Source organism: Pan paniscus, chromosome 8, assembly GCF_029289425.2.
Source record: "Pan paniscus chromosome 8, NHGRI_mPanPan1-v2.0_pri, whole genome shotgun sequence".
Taxonomy (NCBI): Eukaryota; Metazoa; Chordata; class Mammalia; order Primates; family Hominidae; genus Pan; species Pan paniscus.
Window position 1 is genome coordinate 125,696,543 of NC_073257.2, and position 9,935 is coordinate 125,706,477.

Here is a 9,935-nt window from a genome sequence, read left to right on the forward strand (position 1 = left end):
CAAAAACTATATGATTATCTCAATAGATGCAGAAAAAGCCTTTGAAAAAATTCAACATCCCTTCATGTTAAAAACTCCCAATGAACTAGGTATTGATGGAACATATCTCAAAATCATAAGTTATTTATGACAAACCCACAACGAATATCATATTGAATGGGCGAAAGATGGAAGCATTCCCTTTGAAAAATGGTAAAGACAAGGATGACCTCTCTCACCACTCCTATTCAACATAGTATTGGAAGTTCTGGCCAAGGCAATCAGGCAAGAGAAAGAAATAAAGGTAATTGAATAGGAAGAGAGGAAGTCAAGTTGTCTCTGTTTGCAGACGACATAATTTTATATTTAGAAAACTCCATCGTCTCAGCGCCAAAACTTCTTGGAACTTATAAGCAACTTCAGCAAAGTCTCAGGATACAAAATCAATGTGCAAAAATCACAAGCATTCCTATACACCAATAATAGACAAACAGAAAGTCAAATCATGAATGAACTCCCATTCACAAATCTACAAAGAGAATAAAATACCTAGGAATACAGCTAACAAGGGATTTGAAGGACCTCTTCAAGGAGAACTACAAACTACTGCTCAAGGAAATAAGAGAGGACACAAATGGAAAAACATTCCATCCTTATGGAATAGGAAAAATCAATATTGTGAAAATGGCCATGCTGTCCGAAAGTAATTTATAGATTCAATGCTGTTCCCATCAAACTACTATTGACATTCTTCGCAGAATTAGTAAAAACTACTTTACATTTCATTTGGAATCAAAGAAGAGCTCATATAGCCAAGACAATCCTAAGCAAAAAGAACAAAGCTGGAAGCATCACACTACCTGACTTCAAACTATACTACAAGGCTACAGTAACCAAAATAGCAAGGTACTGATAATAAAATAGACATATAGACCAATGGAGCAGAACAGAGACCTCAGAAATAACACCACACATCTACAACCATCTGATCTTCGACAAACCTGACAAAAACAAGCAATGGGGAAAGGATCTTATATTCAGTAAATGGTGCTGGGAAAACAAGCTAGCCATATGCAGAAAACTGACACTGGACCCCTTCCTTATACCTCATACAAAAACTAACTCAAGATGGATTAAAGATTTAAATGTAAAACCCAAACCCATAAAACCCCTAGAAGAAATGCTAGGCAATACCATTCTGGACATAGGCATGGGCAAAGACTTCATGACAAAAATGCCAAAAGCAATTGCAACAAAAGCCAGAATTGATACATGGGATCTATTTAAAGAACTTCTGCACAGCAAAATAAACTATCATCAGAGTGAACAGGCAACCTACAGAATGGGGGAAAATTTTTGCAATCTACCCATCTGACAAAGGTCTAATATCCAAAATTTACAAGGAACTTAAACATATTTACAAGAAAAAAAAACCATCAAAAAGTGAACAAAACATCTGAACAGACACTGCTCAAAAGAAGATATTTATGTGGCTAACAAACATATGAAAAAAAGCTCAACATCACTTATCAGAGAAATGCAAATCAAAACCACAATGAGATACCATCTCACACCAGTCAGAATGGCAATTATTAAAACGTCAGGAAACAATAGATGCTGGCATGGCTGTGGAGAAATAGGAACACTTTTACACTGTTGATGGGAATGTAAATTAGTTCAACCATTGTGGAAGACAGTATGACAATTCCTCAAGGATCTAGAACCAGAAATACCATTTGATCCAGCAATCCCATTACTGGGTATATACCCAAAGGAATATAAATCATTCCATTATAAAGACACATGCACACGTATGTTTATTGCACCACTATTTACAATAGCAAAGACATGGAACCAACCCAAATGCCCATCAATGATAGGCTGGATAAAGAAAAAGTGGTACATATAGACCATGGAATACTATGCAGCCATAAAAAGGAATGAGATCATGTCCTTTGCAGGGACACAGATGAAGTTGGAAGCCATCAACCTCAGCAAACTAACACAGGAAGAGAAAACCAAACACCACATGTTCTCACTCATAAGTGGGAGATGAACATTGAGAACGCATGGACACAAAGAGGGGAACAACACACACCAGGGCCTGTTGGGGGAGTGGGGGTTGAGGGGAGGGAACTTAGAGGACGGGGCAATAGGTGCAGCAAACCACCATGGCACATGTATACCTATGGAACAAACCGGCATGTTCTGCACATGTACCCTTTTTTTGTTTGTTTGTTTTGTTGTTTTTTAGAATAAAGAAAAAATAAAAATAATAAAAAATAGAAAATAAATCATACTGATGGCCTTTTTGCAGAGCTAACCCCTGAACCCTCTGATCATCATGAAATGGTGCTAACATCCTGTTATGATTTGAATTTTTTAACTCCTCAAAACTTCATGTTGAAACGTAATCTCCAATGCAATAGTATTAAGAAGTGGGGTCTTGAGGAGGTGATTCGGTCATGGGAGCTCCTTCCTAGTCAGTGGGATTAAGGCCCTAGGAAAGTGGCTTCTCACAGTATTTGGCTTTTTTGCCTTTCTATCCCTTCCACCATTTGAGGACACAGCCTTCCAGGTGCCATTGTGGACAAAAAGACAGGAACCTCATCAGACTCTGAACCTGCTGGCACCTTTATCCTGGACTTTCCAGCCTCCAGAACTGGAATTTCTATTATTTATAAATTTCTACTATTTCTATAAATTTCTATTACTTATAAATTACCCAGTCTCAGGTATTTTGTTATAGCAGCACAAACAGACTAAAGATATGTCCTCGGCTCATTTGGCTAATTTCACCTTGTTTAATTGGAGCCGGCAAAATCTTCCTCCTCTTTTGGTTGGTGGCCTTTTCAACCAAAAGTGTTTAGTCATCTAAAGAGCCAGGCAGGGCAGTGGGGGTGCTTTACCCATTCATGGACATCTTTAAAAGGTCCCCAGGACCTGCCATCTACCACTTTGTCTGCCCCTGTCTGAGTGTGTCTATTGGCAGAGACCACCATGTCCTTGAGGAAAGCTGTCATGGCTTTATCTCCAGGGCTTTCCAAGGGTGAGGGTCTAACCTCATCTCTTCCTCTCCCCCAAAACCTTCTGATGGTAATCATGGCTGCCTGAGGCTTCTCATTTATCACAGACTAATCGAACAGCTACTAGGTGCAAGGTACTGAGCTGAGACCTGTATCTGCTATTGATATCTACAGTACGTGCAGGGTACTTACTCACCACCCAGGTGGTGTCAATAAATCTACAGAATGTACAGGGTACTTACCACCCAGGTGGTGTCAATAAATCTACAGAATGTACAGGGTACTTACCACCCAGGTGGTGTCAATAAATCTACAGTACGTACAGGGTACTTACCACCCGGGTGGTGTCAATAAAGTGTTTTCGAATAAATTTCTGACAAAACAGGTAGTATACAATTAAAAACATTTTGTTTGAACATAGTACACTCTACCACAAAACAATCAGGCTCTTAATATTCCTATGCAATTTGCTAAATAATTTATTGCTTCCAAGAGTTATTTACAAAGGGGCCAGGCACAGTGGCTCACACCTGTAATCTCAGCAGTTTGGGAGGCCGAGGCAGGCAGATCACTTGAGGCCAGAAGTTTGAGACCAGCTGGCCAATATGGTGAAGCCCTGTTTCTACTAAAAATACAAAAATTAGCCAGGCATGGTGGTGCACACATGTAATCCCAGCTACTTGAGAGGCTGAGGCTTGAACCCGGGAGACAGAGGTTGCAGTGAGCTGAGATCACGCCACTGCACTCCAGCCGGGGCAACAGAGTGAGACTCTGCCCACCCCCACCAAAAAGAAGTTATTTACAAAGAAAAAATCATGAAACACAAGAGGGAAAGATGACAGACAGAATTCATGCTATTCAAGTGGAAGCAAGAAACAGGCTGGTTAATTGTAAGGGGAACAGTCCTGTTCTGGGGTGGTGATAAGAATAGAAATAATATATTGAAGGAAGAAAGAAGAGGGGAATAAAAGCTGTATTCAGGAAATAACTATGTGCTGAGAATATTCTTGGCCAAGAAAATTTGGAAAAATACACAATCCAAATGTCAATCAATAATCAAGAATATAATGGCAGCATAATTTTTCATGCCATAATTTTTCATGTCAGTCCTTTTCTGGAGTGCGTGTGTGTGTATCTTTGTTCTAGGAAAGATGAAAAAGATACACACGAACTGTAAATGCAGTCATAAAGCAAGAAAGCCAAGTATTTGGAGGCCTGGTTTTGTGGGACCCACGTTCTGAACCAGCACAAACAAGTCTCTGTCAGCTTACTGATAGTGACCTGATTAAAAATGTGACCAAGTGGAAAAACTTCCCTGCTGCCAAACTAGTCACTGGAACTTTGATAAGAAGGTGACAATCTAGTGGTGGGTATAAGTCCAGAGACTCATTAAAATTAAAGGAGAAAAAGTTAAAAAGGAGGAAAAAGTGGCAGATTAGTCATTCAGCCTTCTTAACAAAATGGTTCCCAGTCTCTAATTTTTTATATACATTCCAAAGCACCTCAAGTGATCATCACTAACAACTTATTTGTTCTAAATACAACGGACGATGTTTAGAGCCCACCTTCATGCTGTATCAGCAGCATTTCTTACTGCTGATCGTCCCTTCTTCTGTGACAGCAGATTGTCCCTCCTGCCTCTCTGCTGCTCCTTTGTCTTCTCCTCCATAGGCCCCTGTCCTTTAATTTTGGAATTGCTTGGAGGTTCTGTCCTATCGTCTCTCGTCTCTCAATGCTATATACTGTTTTTGTTTTGTTTTTTGAGACACAGTCTCACTCTGTCACCCAGGCTGGAGTGCAGTGGCACAATCTCAGCTCACTTGCAACCTCCACTTCATGGGCTCAAGCAATTCTCTTGCCTCAGCCTCCCAAGTGGCTGGGATTACAGTTGCCTGCCACCACACCTGGCTAATTTTTGTATTTTCAGTAGAGACAGGGTTTCGCCATGTTGGCCAAGCTGGTCTCGAACTCCTGGCCTCAAGTAATCCACCCACCTCAGCCTCTCAAAATGCTGGGATTACAGGCGTGAGCCACCATGCCTGGCCTATAGTGGCCTATTACTCTTCTAATAAAGTATTATTCACCCTCTGCCTAAAGGTACCATCTGTATGCTGAGGACCCTTAAGCCTATCCCTTGCCAAGATCTTCTAGACTTGGACAGCCAACTGCTCACTGATTACCTTCCCTGGAATGAACACCAGGCATCTACAACCCAGCAGGTCCAGAGTATCTCCTTCTACCCACACTGGACCTCCTGTCATGCTCAGTGAACAACCTGTGGTTCACCAGGCAACCTGGCCAGACTTCCAAGCCGCATCCTTCATCATTTTTTCTTCTTAAGATCACAAATATTTCCTGAGTGTCAATATGCACCCGCACTGTGCTAGGCAGGCCCAGGACAGAGTACTAAACAAGGTCAAAGTGGTCCTTGCCCTCATGGAGCTTATAGCCTTGGAGCCTTCTTCACTTTCGCCAAGACTGCCAACCCTCTGCGCTGTTCTGCAGACAGTCCTCTTCTCTCTGACCTGACTGCTGCTTTCCTGTTTTAAGCATCCATCATTTCTTGCCTTGATTGACTTAAGAGCTTCCTAATTATTTTTCTGATTCCAAGCTCGCTTTTTAAAGCCATTTTCACACATCTGCCTAAAAACAATCTTATACCACTGCTGCTAAACATACTTCACGGGCTCCTTACTGTTCTTAGGATAAGGGCAAAACTCCTCACTAAGTGGCTAAAAAGAAGGATTGGACAAAGGCCCGTAGGAGTTCTGGGAAGGAAGACACTGTGTTGTCCCTTGAAACCTGAAGTCTTTTAGTATTCATTCAACATTGTTAACCAGGAAACACTGGTTCTATTAATAAAAATAGCATATTCATTTATATCTAAAGTTAGGCATTGGCTGTGTGCATGAACTATAAAAGCATCTTTTTAAAGCTGTGTGCTTCATACATGTATAAAAATTGAGTCTTGCTCTACATATGATATATTGTCATATTATAGATGTCGTTCCATGTCATTAAGCATTCTTCTACCATATCATTTTAATGACTACAGAGTATTTATTTATTTACTTATTTAGAGATGGAGTCTCACTCTGTCGCCCAGGCTGGAGTGCAACGGCACAATCTCAGCTCACTGCAACCACCGCGTCCCAGGTTCAAGCGATTCTTTGCCTCAGCCTCCCGAGTAGCTGGGATTAAAGGTATGCACCACCGTGCCTGGCTAATTTTTGTATTTTTAGTAGAGATGGGGTTTTGCCATGCTGGCCAGGCTGGTCTGGAATTCCTGACCTCAAGGGATGCGCCTGCCTTGGCCTCCCAAAGTGCTGGCATTACAGGCATGAAGCCACCGTGTGTGGCCTCTTAATTATTTCTTAAATTTGGTCTTTTCCAAAATAATATATGCACAAGTTTAAAAATCTAATAGTATCAAAAAGTTTAAAAAAAAAAAAAAGCAGTCTGTCTCACCTGTTCTCACTTCAGCCCTGATCCCCAGAAGCAACCACTTAAGAATATTTTAGCTCTTGCTTTTCCTAATGTATGTCTGTATGTCCGAACAGGGTGCGTATGGCACTTTTTACTGATTTATTTACTTTATCTACTGACCTCCCATCTACTGAATTCCCATTTGATGCAGTCAATCGCGCAGCAAATATATATTGTGCACCCACTATGTGCCAGGCACTGTTCCACGCATTAGGAATCCAGCAATGAGCAAGACAACAAGGTCACTGCATTCATGAAACTTATAATCTAGGAGAAAGACAAGTAAAAAGCAAACAACGAAATAAAACGATTCCATATACTGCTATGTGCTATCAAGAAAATAAAAGAGTGACAGAGATTTAACCGCCTGACTTTCAGTAGAGTGGTCAGAAACATTTCTCTAAGGCGATGTCAGAGTTGAGCCCCTAAATGATAAGCAGGGCCTGCCATGTGAAGCTCTATGGGAAGTGCCGTGATAGGCATCAGCGCATGTAACAGAGACCCTCTTTAACAATGGCATAAGCAAGTAAGTCTATTGTTTGCCTCATGTAGTAGCCTGAGGATAGGCCATCCAGGGACCCAGGCTCCTTCAGTCCTTCATCTGTAAGGTCCCAGGTGGCTCCACCACCTCTGTGTTCCAAACAGCAAGACAGAGGAAGAAGGAGAAGGGCAGTTCTCTATAAGGACACAACTCAGCAATTTCCCATCTCTTCTGCTCACATCTTTTTGGCCAGACCTTAGTCACATAAGCACACCTAGCTGCAAGAGAAACTTGAAATGTAATTTCTATTCTGGGCAGCTACATGCTAAGCGAAAATTCTCTTACTGTGGAAGAGGAGGAGAACACTATCCGGAACCAACTGATTTTCTGCCAAAAGAACATTTTACACAGAGTTTCCGAAAGACTGAAGGCAAAGGCCCCGAGGAAGGAAAGTACTTGACTTGTTAAAGAGAAAAAACTGCCCCTGGAGGCGTTGCAGATGTGGCTGCTGTGTCACATTTGTGTCATTAGGTGGCAGCGATTAGAGAGGCTATGTCTATGCTCAGCGTTCTGCCCCGTGAACGTTTGAATGTTTAATAGTCTGACGCTCCTGTTTTGTGGACTTGGCATCTGTTTTCCTTCACTGGTATCTGGGAGAGTGGGTGGGCCTTGTGAGTGGGCTTTCTGACCCTCAGGCTGGGCTGGGCTGGCCACTAGGGGTCTGAAGGGACAGTGGGAAGGTAGAGGGTGCCTTCACCAGGAGCAGCCTTCATTAGTGAGTTTTAAGAGCCTGTGAGAGGATGGATCAGGTCTGGCGTGTGCTGGTTCATGCTGCACACCGTGTCAGGATCACGAAGGAAAGGACTGGGGAAGGGTTTGCTGGTGTCTCAGTTAATAGCAATAACGGCAGCCACTTTATTGTGTTCTTGATTCTGTGCCAAGCATTCTTGTTATTTAAAAAAAGAGAGAGAGAGAAGTCCAGGTCACTGAACAGAGGTTAAAGAAGGGGAGAGTGGGAGGATCTTAAATCAGGTAGCAGATAGGACTGAACAATGTAGAGATTTTAAAACCAGGCTAAGGAATTTCCATGACAGAGTTTTCAGCGGCTAACTGATTCGACCATTCTCTCTCATATCTACCTCTTTCCCATTCCTTAATAGCATTACAGCCTTAATTTTGACTAAATTATTAATCACTATTTACATGGTGGATCCAGAACATCTGAGACAGGTCTCAGCTAATTCAGAAAGTTTTTTTTTTTTTTTTTTTTTGCCACGATTGAGGACATGGGCCCATGACACAGCCTCAAGAAGTGCTGACGACGTGTGCCCAAGGTGGTCAGGGCACAGCTTGGTTTTACACATTTTAGGGAAGCAGGAGACATCAATCAATATACGTAAGAAGTACATTGGTTCAGTCTGGAAAGGCAGGACAACTTGAAGCAAAGGCAGGAAGACTCAAAGCAGGGAGGGGCCTTCTAGGTCACAGATAGGTAGAGACAAATGATTGCATTCTTTTGAGTTTCTGATGAGCCTTTCCAAAGGAGGCAATCAGATATGCATCTATCTCAGTGAGCAGAGGAATGACTTTGAATAGAATGGGAGGCAGGTGTGCCCTAAGCAGTTCCCAGCTTGAGTTTTTCCTTTAGCTTAGTGATTTTGGGAGCCCAAGATATTTTCCTTTCACGACCTCATCATTAGTATATAAATATTGTTCACTGCAGAAAAAAGTAGCATGCTGAGATTACATTTCTTTTTCTACACAACTCTTAGCTTGCCTCAAGTTAATAATATCCTTTGTTTCTCACACACAGACAAAACTACAGAATAAGTGGCTTGATAGGTGATATGGTGGGGAATCGGGAATGAATTGAAGCTGTGATTTGTGTGCATATCAGCTTCAACTCACTCCAGATTGTCCATTATGTCACCTACCAAATAGCTTATTCTGTAGTTTTTTCTGTTTTCCAAAATCTAGTTGAAATCTCTCATCGATTGATGCCTCCTCTACTATCTTATCCTTGTGAACGTATTCCTTTTTAATATCTTCCCTGCCATGTTAATGAATCTTGGCATGAAGAGGAGGAAAATAAGCATTATCTATGTACCAATTTAATTGAAATTCTATTAACGTTTTAGCTTAAGAATTCTCCTATTTAACAGTGACTGTTAACCTTGTAATATACCTTATGAGACTCCCTTTTGACATTTTTTGAGGCTACAGAAAAGATTTAAATGGCTTTCCACATGTCTTTGTGAAATGGTGGTTTCTTTGAATATGGCTGAATGACAGGAGGAGATGATGAGGTGGCTTGGTTTCAATGGGGCTGTCCTTCTCCTTATCATTCAACTCCCAGCTTTGACATCACCTCTGCCCACACCATTCTCCCTCCGCAGCAATGAATTATGATCTGCTCACTTCTTTGTATAGTCCACTAGCCCTTTAAAAGCTAGCATCTCTGTCTTTTTGGTTGTTTTTCTTTTTGAGATGGAGTCTCACTCTGTGGCCCAGGCTGGAGTACAGTGGCGCGATCTCGGCTCGCTGCAACCTCCACCTTCTGGGTTCAAGCAATTCTCCCGCCTCAGCCTCCCGAGTAGCTGGGACTGCAGACTGGTGCCACCACACCTGGCTAATTTTTGTATTTTTAGTAGAGACAGGGTTTCACCATGTTGACCAGGCTGGTCTCAAACTCCTGACCTCATGATCCGCCCATCTCGGCCTCCCAAAGTGCTGGGATTACAGGTGTTAGCCAACGCGCCTGGTCTTTTTGGTTGTTTTTCAGCTGCTCACCTTATTGTCCGAACTATTTCAGTGAACACTTAAATATTTCTTGCAAGTATGGATGCTGTCCAACTCTTCCCTGAGATGAAGGTTTTACTCACAACCATCTTTGATTTTTTTTTAAAGATATAATTGCCATTCTTAGCTTTTATCGCCCCTGTGAGTATCCCAGTTGTGCTTAT

General features: G+C 41.8%; 1 non-coding gene across 1 annotated transcript; it reads left to right on the forward strand.

Annotated features, from left to right (window-relative positions):
* Nucleotides 1–7,449: 7,449 nt before the first annotated feature.
* On the forward strand, nucleotides 7,450–7,581 carry LOC112441081 (small nucleolar RNA SNORA17). Its single transcript, XR_003029059.1, has one exon. It is a non-coding gene; the product is annotated as a small nucleolar RNA SNORA17 (small nucleolar RNA).
* The last annotated feature ends 2,354 nt before the right edge of the window (nucleotides 7,582–9,935 follow it).